This window comes from Neoarius graeffei, chromosome 4 (genome assembly GCF_027579695.1).
Source record: "Neoarius graeffei isolate fNeoGra1 chromosome 4, fNeoGra1.pri, whole genome shotgun sequence".
Lineage (NCBI taxonomy): Eukaryota > Metazoa > Chordata > Actinopteri > Siluriformes > Ariidae > Neoarius > Neoarius graeffei.
The window spans coordinates 93,386,432-93,400,230 of NC_083572.1; the positions used below are offsets into that span (position 1 = coordinate 93,386,432).

General features: G+C 40.4%; 1 protein-coding gene across 1 annotated transcript in view; it reads right to left on the bottom strand.

Annotated features, from left to right (window-relative positions):
• The window catches only part of nos1apa (nitric oxide synthase 1 (neuronal) adaptor protein a), a 546,141-nt gene that overhangs the window by 10,843 nt on the left and 521,499 nt on the right, over positions 1-13,799 (bottom strand). The gene's annotated exons all lie outside the window — the stretch shown is intronic.

The following is a 13,799-nucleotide window of genomic DNA, read 5'->3' on the forward strand; positions in this document are numbered from 1 at the left end:
CGTGAAAACAAAACAAACCGGGAAAGTAGGGAAGCGGAAGTGCGTGTACAGCGGGTAGAGTGGACCAATCAGAGCCCTCTTGTCTGCGAGGCTTCTGCGGTGGTCACAATTTTTGGGAGGTGCACACAGAGCGTCTGCGAAGGTGGGGGGGCTACGCAGACACTGTCTGCGACACCGTCTGCGAGGACTGGGTTGTCAGCATAAATTGGCCTTAACACCTCGGCATCAAAATTAAATATGATATTCAGTCCACCAGGGGGCAGTGTTCAGTCAATGTCAATAAGATTACGTGCAGGAAATATGAAATATTCAGGCGCGTTTTTACAACCACTACTAATGAAATGTGCAGTGTCGTAGTAATTGGCATTATACCGGCTGACACTTTTAAAGTTACATAATCCACAAACTTCGTCGTTTGTCCGTTGCCTTTTTTGTGCGAAACGCTGTTCCTTCGGTTTCCTGGTTGCTTGTACTGATGAAAGCCTCTAAACTGTAGCCTCACTGACAATCAAAGGGGAACGTTTACAAAATGAGCAGGTACTGCTAGGCCTACACCTAATCTGTGAGTTTATAACACTGCCGTTCCGAGCCCATTCGTGTTGGCTTTTGAGAATGTTCGTTTTGAATGAGACCGGTGTCAGCTGTCATGTCACTGCTTCCTGCTCGCGTCTCTGATTCACAATTCAAACCAACACGGACACGATATGTTATAAGATCACAGATTAGTTTTACGTGCTCACTTCGTTAACTTATGAACTTCATGGTATGTAAATTCCACCATGTGTAGGCTAAATTAATCTAGGCCTATAGGCTACTTGCGCAAGTAAGCTAATAGTTTTTTTTATTTTTAGCAACTATCCCAAGTTGACAAAAATAACAGCGCATGAAAGCATTACTGCGCAGTGTCGCATAGTCTATGTTAGTAATTTCATTTCTTATGTTATAACATCAGGTGTACAAAAACCAACCAAATATCTGCAGAAAAAAACAAACACATCGATATTTTCAGAAGAAAAAGTCGCATTTTATATTGCATTTAATCACATCAGCAGTTACATTACACTTCATTTATTGTAGGCCTATTTTACAGGTAACCTTTTTTTTTAATCGCATTCTCCATCTTTTTTTTCGAATCCAAAATAGCGCCACACATCACTTTTTAAATTCTCCGGAGTGCAAATCTCCAACGTGCTAGCATCTGACTCCATTGTTCAATGCGTGCCAGCTTGACGCTAACGTCTACAGGTGCCCAGATAAGACAAAAGACAATGACCTTCGCGATTCACATAAATTCCACAGACGTTAAAAAAAAAAAAAAACCTGCGACCTGAACTGAAAACGTTTACAACCACATTCACAAAAATAAAAGAATTATGCCTAATGATACCATATACAGGTTCGAATATTTAGAGCTGCCTAATATTCGTTCGAACATCTCTTTTTTTCACAACATTCGAATTGTATTCGAATATCGAAGTTCGAAATCAAAGCCCTAGTCCACACTAGGGATTTTATACCGATACGAAACTACTTTCGTACCGTAACACCTGTCCACACTAGCAACTATACCGGTACTGTAGCGGTATAACTGTATCGGTACGAAACCCACAAATGTATGGGTTTCGTATCGGTACAGTATCGGTACTGTAGCGCTTCGCTGTAGTGTGGACAGATGAAGCGGCTCTGTATCGATACAAATATAATGCGCAAAGTCACACACCTCAATCGATGTCTTCGCTGAATAAAATAGTGAAGAACGGCGATTCGTTTGTTTCTTTCCCAACTGCCTCGCACGTTTTATACGATTCGACTGAATAAATGACCACCAGAAATACAGACTGTACATTGACAACAAAAAGCGCACACACGTTGTTTCATCCGTACGGAAGCCGAGAGAGGCCCTTCATATAATCCTTTTTTTTTTTAATTCACCTTGTTATCCCGAGATAACGACATAATTAATTCAGGATCTCGAGAAAACAAAACAATTATTCCGTGATCTCGAGTAAACAGCTGAGAAATGGTTCATTCAGGTGCGCCAAGAGACTTGTGATATGCTGACTTTGGGGCTATTTCTCATTCTGTATAGACGCAACTTTGGTCATTAGAATGTCTGGAATAATCGATCACCTAATAAGGCAATATTTTGATCAGGGGTTAACACTGGGAGAGATTGCATTAAGCCTTTTAATAAGGGATGATTTCAAAATTAGTCCGCGGCACCTCCGCAGAAGACTGGCCCGGCTTCGTCTCTACCGACGGAGACACAGTGATCCAGCTGAGATCATGAAATAATTGTTTTGTTTTCTCGAGATCTCGAAATAACGGATGCCATATATTCTCGGAAGGAAGTTACTCGGTAACCACGGAAACATCTCGCGCACGCGCATTTCAACTACCGTGAAAGAAAACCGCAAACATTTCTCGCTAGTGTGGACAGATGCACTAAACTGTACCGGTATACTTTGTATCGATACAGTTATGAGCAATTCCAGCGTTATGGACGTGACACTTGAACTCAAAATGGCAACAAATGACCCAGTGCATGTTTTATTGTCTCCCAGTATTTAAACAGGTGTTGCATATTTTAAGGCTGTACCATACTGGAGAAGTGATAGAACAAGAACAATTCCCATAGTACATCTAGGGCATGCCAGAAAACGCCAATAAAAGATGCGTTATGGATGTGACAGAAAAAGTATCACTTTTCTTGGGTGACTGTACGTTTTTATCAAACTCTGTGAAATTGTAAACCTAATGTCGAAATGGAGATATCCATTTGATAGAGGGGTCCAAGGTGAATATTAAAAAATCTTTGTTTTAAATATTTTGTATTTCATGCAGAGTTTCGGAAGGAAAAGTCAGCGTTATGGATGTGACGAAATTCCGTTATGGATGTGACGCGTCTGAAATAGACATGGCATATGTTTAGAAAATCAGCAATTTTACCACCATAACCCTTTGAAAAACTCTCTAAATATCAGCTAAAACTATCAAAGTTCTTAAATAATATTTAGGATGGCTATTGTTTTGCTGTTTTGTGGATTTTAGCATACATTTTTGTGGCTTGTGGCAATAATATAGAATTGTACATGATCAAAGTTGATTTTAGCTTGGGTTTTACATTATAAGAAAGAAAGACTGACAGTGACATATTAGGTTGGTTACAAATTGGTTCAACTTATTCACATCTGTAAAATACAGGCCTAGGTGAGATCTCTGGGAGTGGTTTTGATGTATTACATGTTGCTTTATTTTTGCATGGTGAGGTTGACATTTACATGGAATTGCCCTTATACCACTTTCGTACCGGTATAAGTGTGAACACAGCATTGGTGTCAAAATCTGCAGATCTATGGCCTTCCAAGATCTCATCAGTCATCTGAAGGGTTTCTAAGAATAATTCAAATCAGTCTGCACTAAACAAGTTCACAGGCTCATGAACACGCGAAATGCGCTTTATGATTGTTTGTTTCCCAATTAACTCAGAATCATCAAAGTTTGCAAATCTGCAAGTGAAAAACACCCTCCAAACACCCACATCCCCTCCCCCAAGGCTTTTTCTTCCACTTGAAGAGATGCCAATCAAGGCTACAATGATCCAAGACTTGCTCATACTCACTCAACATGACGCAAAAAAAAAACCTTGTAAATGCAAACTGAATGGCTCTCTGTGATCTCTGCATAGAGACTCTCAGCTCCACTTTCATGCCACTGTGTTTCAGAAGAGAGCGGATGACTCCACAGTTCATCAATAAACAAATTATTGAATATCGCAGCATCACTTGCTTCCCTAATGAAAAGGCGCTTGAACATAAGCACTGAGTGGAAGAAAACCCATGAAGATCTTCTGAGTGGTGCAAAGGTCTGAACATTGATTACTGAGAGTCTGAATCCCAACAATGCCACAGCCAAGAGAGCACAAAGAGCCATGCTCTCGGAGTGGAAATGCGGGCTTGCTTCTTCTCTTTATATAAAATAGCAGGACTTGCCTAGTCTGGTTAACAACTGAATTTCTCGTAGGGGAGGTGTGGTTTACGATTGTCAACGGCCGTTTATTGGACGTTGTGAATGTCTATCATTTGGCGTATACGTAGCCCATGGCCAATCATGGCAGTTGTACCCAGTGACGTAGTTAGAGTGACGAAGAAGCGAAGAAGAGAAGGAAAGAGAAAGAGAAGGCAAAACAAAAATAGGAAAACAATGGCACCGAATGATTACTGCCGTTTGTGCAAGACAAAGCTTGATCGAAAGTTTGGTTCGTATCGCTCGCCGCCATGTTAAATGTGATCCGTAAACAGTCCCAAATAAACTACAAGCTTCTGTTTGTCGAGTAGTACGCGTCACCGTCTTTCCACCCCTCCCCACTCTCTGATTGGCTCCCTAACTCAGGCGAGCCTTTAGACCATAGTTTCCATGCTGTCTTTTCAGATCGGAACGATTGTGCAAAGCAGCATGGGATTTCCCAGGCTAGGACTTGCCTCTAGGCATGTAGCGATTCACCCAATTCTTTGTGTGCATGTGACGTCACGCTTATTTTCCAAACCGGAAATCCGCCATGTTGGATGATAACAACAACCACCAAGATAGCGGCGCTTCATGTACGAGCTGCTGCAACGCTTCGTGATTTTCTTTTGATTTCATTGCCTTTGAAGAACGACAATACCTCCTTTGTGTATGGGATATAATCACGGTAATAATAATGCTACTCGTAACAAAGAGAAACGGTTCTTCAGAATTCCCAAAATAGTTAAAAACGGTGACAAAACAGATAAAGAGCTGTCCAGAGAACGCTGTGTGTACGCTGTGTTTCAAAAACATAGATTGTAAGGACTTGAGGAAAAAGCCAATGACTGGTTTTTGATGATCGGTTTTTCTGATGTAAAAAAAAAGGAGACCACGATAAATAATTTCAAAACTTTTCCCACCTTTAATGTGACCTATCACCTGTACAATTCAATTGAAAAATAAACAAACCTGTTCGGGGGGAAAACATAAAACATAAAAAATGTACAATAAGCTGGTTGCATAAGTGTGCACACCCTTAAACTAATACTTTCTTGAAGCACCTTTTGATTTAATTACAGCATTCAGTCTTGTTGGGTTCACACTTACCATCAATTAAAATGACTCTGATTAACCCCAAATAAAGTTCAGACATTTACTCAGTTGCTCCTCCAGCAAAAGCCAGCGTTCACAGAGAGCTTACAAAGCATCTAAGGGGTCTCACTGTTGAAAGGTATCAGTCAGGAGAAGGGTACAAAAAAAAAAAATTACCGAGAACTGGACGTCCCTCCAAAATTGATGAAAAGACAAGACGAAAACTGGTCAGGGAGGCTGCCGAGAGGCCTACAGCAACACTGAAGGAGCTGCAGGGATTTCTGGCAAGTACTGGTTGTGTACTACATGTGACGACAATCTCCCGTATTCTCCATATGTCTGGACTATGAGGTAGGGTCAAAGAAAAACATCCAGGCCCGGCTAAATTTTTGGGAAAAAAAAAACATCAACTCTCCCAAAAGCATGTGGGAAAATGTGTTCTGGTCTGATGAAACCAAGGTGGAACTTTTTGGCCACAATTCCAAAAGGTATGTTTGCGCATCACCAAAAGAACCCCATACCCACGGTGAAGCATGGTGGTGGCAGCATCATGTTTTGGGGTTGTTTTTCTTCAGCTGGAACAGGGGCTTTAGTCAAGGTGGAGGGAATTATGAACAGTTCTAAATACCAGTCAATTCTGGCCCAAAACCTTCAGGTGTCTGCTAGAAAGCTGAAGATGAAGAGGACTTTCATCTTTCAGCACGACAATGACCCCAAAAAAGTTTTGGAATGGCCCAGCCAGAGCCCAGACCTAAATCCAGTTGAAAATCTGTAGGGTGACCTGAAGAGGGCTGTGCACAAGAGACGCCCTCGCAATCTGACAGACTTAGAGTGCTTTTGCAAGGAAGAGTGGGCAAATATTGCCAAGTCTAGATGTGGCAGGCTGACAGACTCCGACCCAAAAAGACTGAATGCTGTAATTAAATCAAAAGCTGCTTCAACAAAGTATTAGTTTAAGGGTGTGCACACTTATGCAACCAGCTTATTGTACGTTTTTTTGTGATTTTTTATGTTTTTTAAAACCTATTACTTTAACAGGGTATGTACACTTTTTATATCCAATGGTTCATTGCTAATTAAAGCTCTGTTTTCTGCTGATTAAATTGAACTTTTGAGCTTTAGCGTGAACACTCTGCTTCTCACCTTGCAGCAGCACCGGGAAACCTACGCAATAACACAAAGACAGATTGGGCACCAACACTCAAATTACGACACGATAAGATCAAAATGAAAACTCATCTCACGGTGTCAAGAAGCAACAGGATAAATGAAAGATCTGCCAAGAAAGCCAGATTAGAAGCAGCGTGAGAAACCTTAGCGAGTTTGGATACACAAGGAGAACAATGTGGGTCAACTTTGCCAGGTGAGATATTCGCGATGCCGTTCCAGTAACTTCATTTTACTTAAGCACTTTTCTTTTTTTTTTTTTTGGAGAATGAGAGAGTTCACAATATCAGGACATTCAATCGCTGGGAAAGAGGCTAAATCCTCTGTATAATCAGACGGCTTTAACGTATACGGGTCAAAGCCACAAATTTCAACTTTTTCTCTGAATCTTGACATGGCAGAGGACTCCAGAGAATCATAATATTATAAGAAAGTCAGAGATGTACAACAGTTATTGTTCGCACGAGACGGCATTTTGGATTTGTATATCATCCAACATGGCGGTGGATGCATACGTCACACTGTTTTGTCACGTGTTTGCACACGAAGAATTCACAATTTGATTCATGATATTGGGTTCATGATTTGATTTTCCCATGATGTTTAAAAAAAAAATCAATGAAGAAAATTTTATGACCAAAAAAAATGCACCTTTTATCTTCCTATTCTTTATCAACTGAAATATTCCTCTTGCTAAATTAAAAAAAAGAAGTTTTGTTTCATTTTCTTCAGAACCAACAATAATTATTTACCCACATTTGTAAAGATTGGACTAATATAATAGCCTAGTAACTAAAATATTCCTTGCATTACAAATGAAAAAAGTTAATAACAAATAGGCCTTTTCATAATAAACTTAAGAACATTTGTACTCCCTCCATTTTCTTCTCTTTTCTTTATCCTTCAGCAGTCTGTAAAAAGAGAGCTCTGATTTCTTGTTAAATCTATTTGTCCAGTCAATCACACAACAGCTATTTTGCATTTTAGATCTGGTTTTTTTTTGTGTGTTTTTGCAGCATCAGAGCTGTGTTACTTCCACCTGCGGTGAAGTCATGTACAGTCCTGCTATTGTATGTCATTGTGCCCTCTGCTGTCGAAACAACACAATTATAGCTTGGAAAAACTAAGAGATTACGCAGCCTGATAATCATCGCGATTCATTTTTGATTTTATTGAGTCGAATAGTCATAAATTTGTACCGTGATTTATCATCAGACAATATATCATTACATGCCTACTGACCACATTCCAGACCTTTTTGCATCAGAGCTTGAGCATTTAATGGAATAGAAATATATGTTAAAAGAGCTTTTCTTTTTTTTCTCCTTTCCCCCTTTTTTGTCTTCTTTTTTCCATAATTAGAACAGGAGATTAGCCAAAATGCAGAATGACTGACAGGGGTTTTGAACGCTCTGCTTGAAATATAACCTGATACGGTGTTTTTGCTTTCTGTAATGGTAAATTTTCTGAGTTCATTGAGAAATTGAAATAAAAACTATTAATGTGTGTCCAAGTAAATTATCATTAAATAACCATATAACAACAGACTGTAGTGCTGGAAAGTTGGTGAACCCTTTAGAATTTTCTATACTTCTGCATAAATATTTTAAATATTTATGCTAAGCATGATCATTTTTCGAATTTACAGTGGTGCTTGAAAGTCCACCAATCCACAGTCAGACAGATTGTGTACAAATGGAGGAAATTCAAGACCACTGTTACCCTCCCCAGGAGTGGTCAACCAACAAAGATCACTCCAAGAGCAAGGTGTGTAATAGTTGGCGAGGCCACAAAGGACCCCAGGGTAACTTCTAAGCAACTGAAGGCCTCCCTCACATTGGCTAATGTTAATGTTCATGAGTCCACCATCAGGAGAACACTGAACAACAATGGTGTGCATGGCAGGGTTGCAAGGAGAAAGCCACTGCTCTCCAAAAAGAACATTGCTGCTCGTCTGCAGTTTGCTAAAGATCACATGGACAAGCCAGAAGGCTATTGGAAAAATGTTTTGTGGACAGATGAGACCAAAATAGAACTTTTTGGTTTAAAAGAGAAGCGTTATGTTTGGAGAAAGGAAAACACTGCATTCCAGCATAAGAACCTTATCCCATCTGTGAAACATGGTGGTGGTAGTATCATGGTTTGGGCCTGTTTTGCTGCATCTGGGCCAGGACGGCTTGCCATCATTGATGGAACAATGAATTCTGAATCATACCAGCGAATTCTAAAGGAAAATGTCAGGACATCTGTCCATGAACTGAATCTCAAGAGAAGTTGGGTCATGCAGCAAGACAACGACCCTAAGCACACAAGTCGTTCTACCAAAGAATGGTTAAAGAAGAATAAAGTTAATGTTTTGGAATGGCCAAGTTAAAGTCCTGACCTTAATCCAATCTGGATGTTGTGGAAGGACCTGAAGCGAGCAGTTCATGTGAGGAAACCCACCAACATCCCAGAGTTGAAGCTGTTCTGTACGGAGGAATGGGCTAAAATTCCTCCAAGCCGGTGTGCAGGACTGATCAACAGTTACCGCAAACGTTTAGTTGCAGTTATTGCTGCACAAGGGGGTCACACCAGATACCGAAAGCAAAGCTTCACATACTTTTGCCACTCACAGATATGTAATATTGGATCATTTTCCTCAATAAATAAATGACCAAGTATAATATTTTTGTCTCATTTGTTTAACTGGGTTCTCTTTATCTACTTTTAGGACTTGTGTGAAAATCTGATGATGTTTTAGGTCATATTTATGCAGAAATATAGAAAATTCTAAAGGGTTCACAAACTTTCAAGCACCACTGTATAATATTTTTGTCTCATATGTTTACTTTGGCTCTCTTTACCTCCTTTTTGGAGTAAGGATGTGTTGGATCATATTTATGCAAAAATATAGAAAATTCTAAAGGGTTCACAAACTTTCAAGCACCACTGTAACATATAATTAATGATATTGAGTGTGGATGCCACCAGAATATTTAGACCAAAATCAGTCCAAAACGGCACTCTCAGTTTTCGTCTGAAAAAGTAATTAAAAAAAAAAAAAAAAAATCTATCTACAAACCGTGAGTTGGCCTAGTGGTTAGCGTGTCCGCCTCTTGATCGGCAGATCGCGAGTTCTACTCACGGTTGGGTCATACCAAAGACCATCATGAACGTGGTACCTACTGCCATCTGGCAAGGCACGCTGCAATACAGATGCGGGTGGGGAGTCAAACTCTCGCGGTTACCAGAGGACTAGCGCCCCACTGTAACTCTAGCTATGTAATAGGTAAGAGGCCGAGAGCTACGGAAACGTTGATCGGAGCCGCCCTATAAGCCACATGGCGTGGGAAGGAGTTTGAGATATGCGCACACAGTTATTCCATGAAATCAAGTCATACATGAGCTGATGGCCGATGAGGCGCGTAGCACTGAGTCAGCTATAACCCGTGTGCGACAAGATTGAGTGGAATAACTGTTTTATTCTATCCACATTCACTGGATTTTGAGAAATGGAGCATTTTTATTTTCTTCAAATTCAATAAACAAAAACTTTATACAAAACATCTGACAAAATCATTTCCGTTTAGAATGTAAACAAACCGGCGAAATGACTGTAGCAATTCGTGAAAAATGCGATAAAAATAATTCTTGAAAAATAAAAAATATACCGTCTTACTATCAAATAATATTTATTCCATATTTTGTTGCTTTATTTATTTTTTGGGGTTTTGTTTTTGAGTAGAGTTTTTATTTCGTCCTCGGTTGGTTCAGCAACACGGTCCACCATTTTGTTTTTCTCTACTCATGGTATACGAGCTGATATCCTAGTAGTAGAGTAGCCGATCAGAGCACATGATTGCTCATATCCAGTGAATGTGGATAAAATTTATCTATATATAAGTGTCCACTTGTGCATTATGGCTAATCGTAGTCCGTGTGCGAGGTCTTTCAGCTTTATTACACACATCCTACTGGGAAAAAAATCGGTCTCAAGGTCTTTACACGGGCAGTGTGATTTGTAATTACGATTTCTTTGTGTGAAAAATTTTTTTTTTCAAATGACTTCTGTAAATGAACACTGTCGCATCTAAAGGTGAATGCTCGAGTGTGAAAAAGCAATGTTTATTTTTTTTCACAGCAGGTTCGATTTTTCTAATATTTCACCGTGAAAGGAACGCATTCAACCATTCAGGACTCAGGTTGTGGAAATGTCATCACACAGCTTCTGAACATGCATTAGTATCCAAAAATCAGGATGTAGGGAGTCTGAACACTCAGTAAGCATTGACTAGGAGTCCAGCACATCAAAACCCAGTGCTGTTTGACAAGGGAAACAAAAACGATAAAGATAATGACTACGACAATATCTGGGCGGGAGGAGCTCGGCAATGAAAATAAAGGGCGTACAGTCCATGATCCGTAGCCTACTCTGTGATGTGGTGAAGCTTGCCATCAGTCTCAGCAACTCCTGAAGCAAGCAGTGAAACTCCCCATGTTCTCACCTACTTCTCATGATAGGAGAAGTTTTTCGTAAAAGAATAAGCATCAGCGGGCAGCATGGTGGTGTAGTGGTTAGCGCTGTCGCCTCACAGCAAGAAGGTCCGGGTTCGAGCCCCGTGGCCGACGAGGGCCTTTCTGTGCGGAGCTTGCATGTTCTCCCCGTGTCCCCGTGGGTTTCCTCCGGGTGCTCCGGTTTCCCCCACAGTCCAAAGACATGCATGTTAGGTTAACTGGTGACTCTAAATTGACCGTAGGTGTGAATGGTTGTCTGTGTCTATGTGTCAGCCCTGTGATGACCTGGCGACTTGTCCAGGGTGTACCCCGCCTTTCGCCCGTAGTCAGCTGGGATAGGCTCCAGCCTGCCTGCGACCCTGTAGAACAGGATAAAGCGGCTAGAGATAATGAGATGAGATGAGATGAATAAGCATCAGCTCATCATTAATTATTGACTCCATCATCACGCGAATGTTTCTATGGAATCCTCGCTTGAATGCAAATATTAATATTGTGTTAAATTCGCCAATGATTGTTTTTTAGCACTTTCGCATCGTTTATTCACGTTGTGCTGTACATATAAAGATGTCAACTATAAGAACTATAAGTGTTAAGTTGCTCCTCGGATATTAAAACATTACAGCTGGGCCCGTGTAATACTTACTGCACTGAAAGGTCCGGTACACTATGGCAGACGGGAACCGTCAGGGCCTTCAGAGAAGCCAAACATATCAGCATTTAATTTCTTTCATTCTTTCATAATTTCATTATCATGTTTCCCTTCTAATTCTAATTCGGCCTCATTTTCTATCAAATTTGCTTCAAAGCATTACTGTCCTGAAAACATTAAACTCGAGTTATCCAATGAGATTTTTGCGTTTGTCGTCTCTAGGCTGAGAAGAGTTTCGAGCTGGCTCACTCATTGGTTCGGACTTCATTGCCGGGACAGAAGGCCATAGCAGTGTATTACCCTGTCCACACTAGGGATTTTGTGCCGATACGATACTACTTTCGTACCGCAACACCTGTCCACACTAGCAACTATACCGGTACTGTAGCGGTATAACTGTAGCGGTACAAAACCCATACATTTACCGGTACAGTATCGGTACTGTAGCGCTTCGCTGTAGTGTGGACAGATGAAGCGGTTCTGTATCGATACAAATATAATGCGCATGCGCAAAGTCACACACCTCAATCGATGTCTTCGCTGAATAAATAGTGAAGAACGGAGATTCGTTTTCTTTGTTTCTTTCTCAGCTGCCTCGCGCGTTTTATATGATTCGACTGAATAAATGACCACCAGAAATACAGACTGTACACCAGACCTGGGCATTTTCCGGCCCGCGGGCCGCATCCGGCCCTTTGGTTCATTCTGAGCGGCCCGCGTAAGGTTAATTAGAAATTACAAAATAAACGTATTTTCTAATTTTACCTCATGCATGGACTGACTGTGCATTGCTTTTATTTTGAAGTTGTGTTCAACAAAAACGCAATGCGTGCGACATGAACATGATATGAAATCCCACGAAACCTAATCCCGCGATAACTACTTCCGTAATTTGTCCAGACCAACCACAAACTTGTACGTCATCCTTCAAACGGTCCAGCCAATCACATAGTGTGACGTCACCAGCAGGCGCCGGAGCCCGAGCCGATCTGTAGATCTGATTCCTACTTTTTGGTGAATAATCTCATTATTTTTACAAAATATTACATACACAAGTGTCGATATGCCAAATCCCCCCCTTCATGGCCTGCTCTTAAGAATGAACTGTCCTTGTTACAAAAATGTCTGAAATATATAAACAATCCCCATGCAAATATACTGTACACATTCATAGCAGAAGTTAACCGTTCATAAACCCCTTTTTTTTCCATTTTACATATATTGTGTATATATATGTATTTGATAAGTTTTCTTTTTAGATTATATTTTCAGAGGTGGTGTTATTTTATGTTGTAATATAAAATAATTCTGTTTATGTTTGAATTTAATAAAAAAAAAAAAAGATCTGATTCCTACACCGAATCGACTGATGATCATCTGTCAGCTGTGCTTCGCATCTCCACCTCAGACATTCAACCTGACTCTGATGCGCTCGTTAAAGACCAACAGAGACGAGATTTCTCTCACTGAACAAATAAAAAACTGAAAAACACCAAATGAGGTGATTAGACTACAAATGTGGGCATCATTATTATAATATGACGTATCTTGCTTGATATTTGGAGTAGAAAGACAATACTGTGATGTCTTTATTGTGTTTTGGGGTGAATGTGACTGAAAAAAAAATGGTACAAACGTTCACATTTTGTTAACCATCGTTTTGGGAAATTTGATTGAATAAATGACATTTTTTGTAAGGCAACCTTGTTTTTTCCATACTCTTACCAGTCTTAGCAGCTTGTAAAAACAATGTTATTTACTGCTTTATATAAAGAAATACAATTAATATTACGCAGAATTTAGTTCAGCCTTTTGGTCCGGCCCTCCACTACATTTTCTGTTTCTCATGTGGCCCCATGGAAAAAATAATTGCCCACCCCTGCTGTACACTGACAACAAAAAATACACGCACGTTGTTTCATCCGCCATATTCTCGGAAGGAAGTTACTCGGTAACCACGGAAACATTTCGCGCACGCGCATTTCAACTACCGTGAAAGAAAACCGCAAACATTTCTCGCTAGTGTGGACAGATGCACTAAACTGTACCGGTATACTTTGTATCGATACAGTTATACCACTATCGTACCGGTATAAGTGTGAACACAGCTTATGTTTATGTAGGAAGTGACAGATGAAATAACCAATCAGATTTTGATTTATAGTGGGAGGGACCAAAAATGTATAGCCCTCGACCTTCTCAAAGGCCAACGAGAGCTTAACCGTGAGTCAGTGCAGCAGTCAAGTCACCTTCCAGCTGGTGTTGCGTTCATCAGTCGTGTTTGCGAATGCGAATAAAGCGGTCAAGCCAGTGCTATCTATCGAGAGCAAGTAGCACAGGCTAACGACCGAGAAACTAAGATTTCTGTCTCCAGACTCTTCTT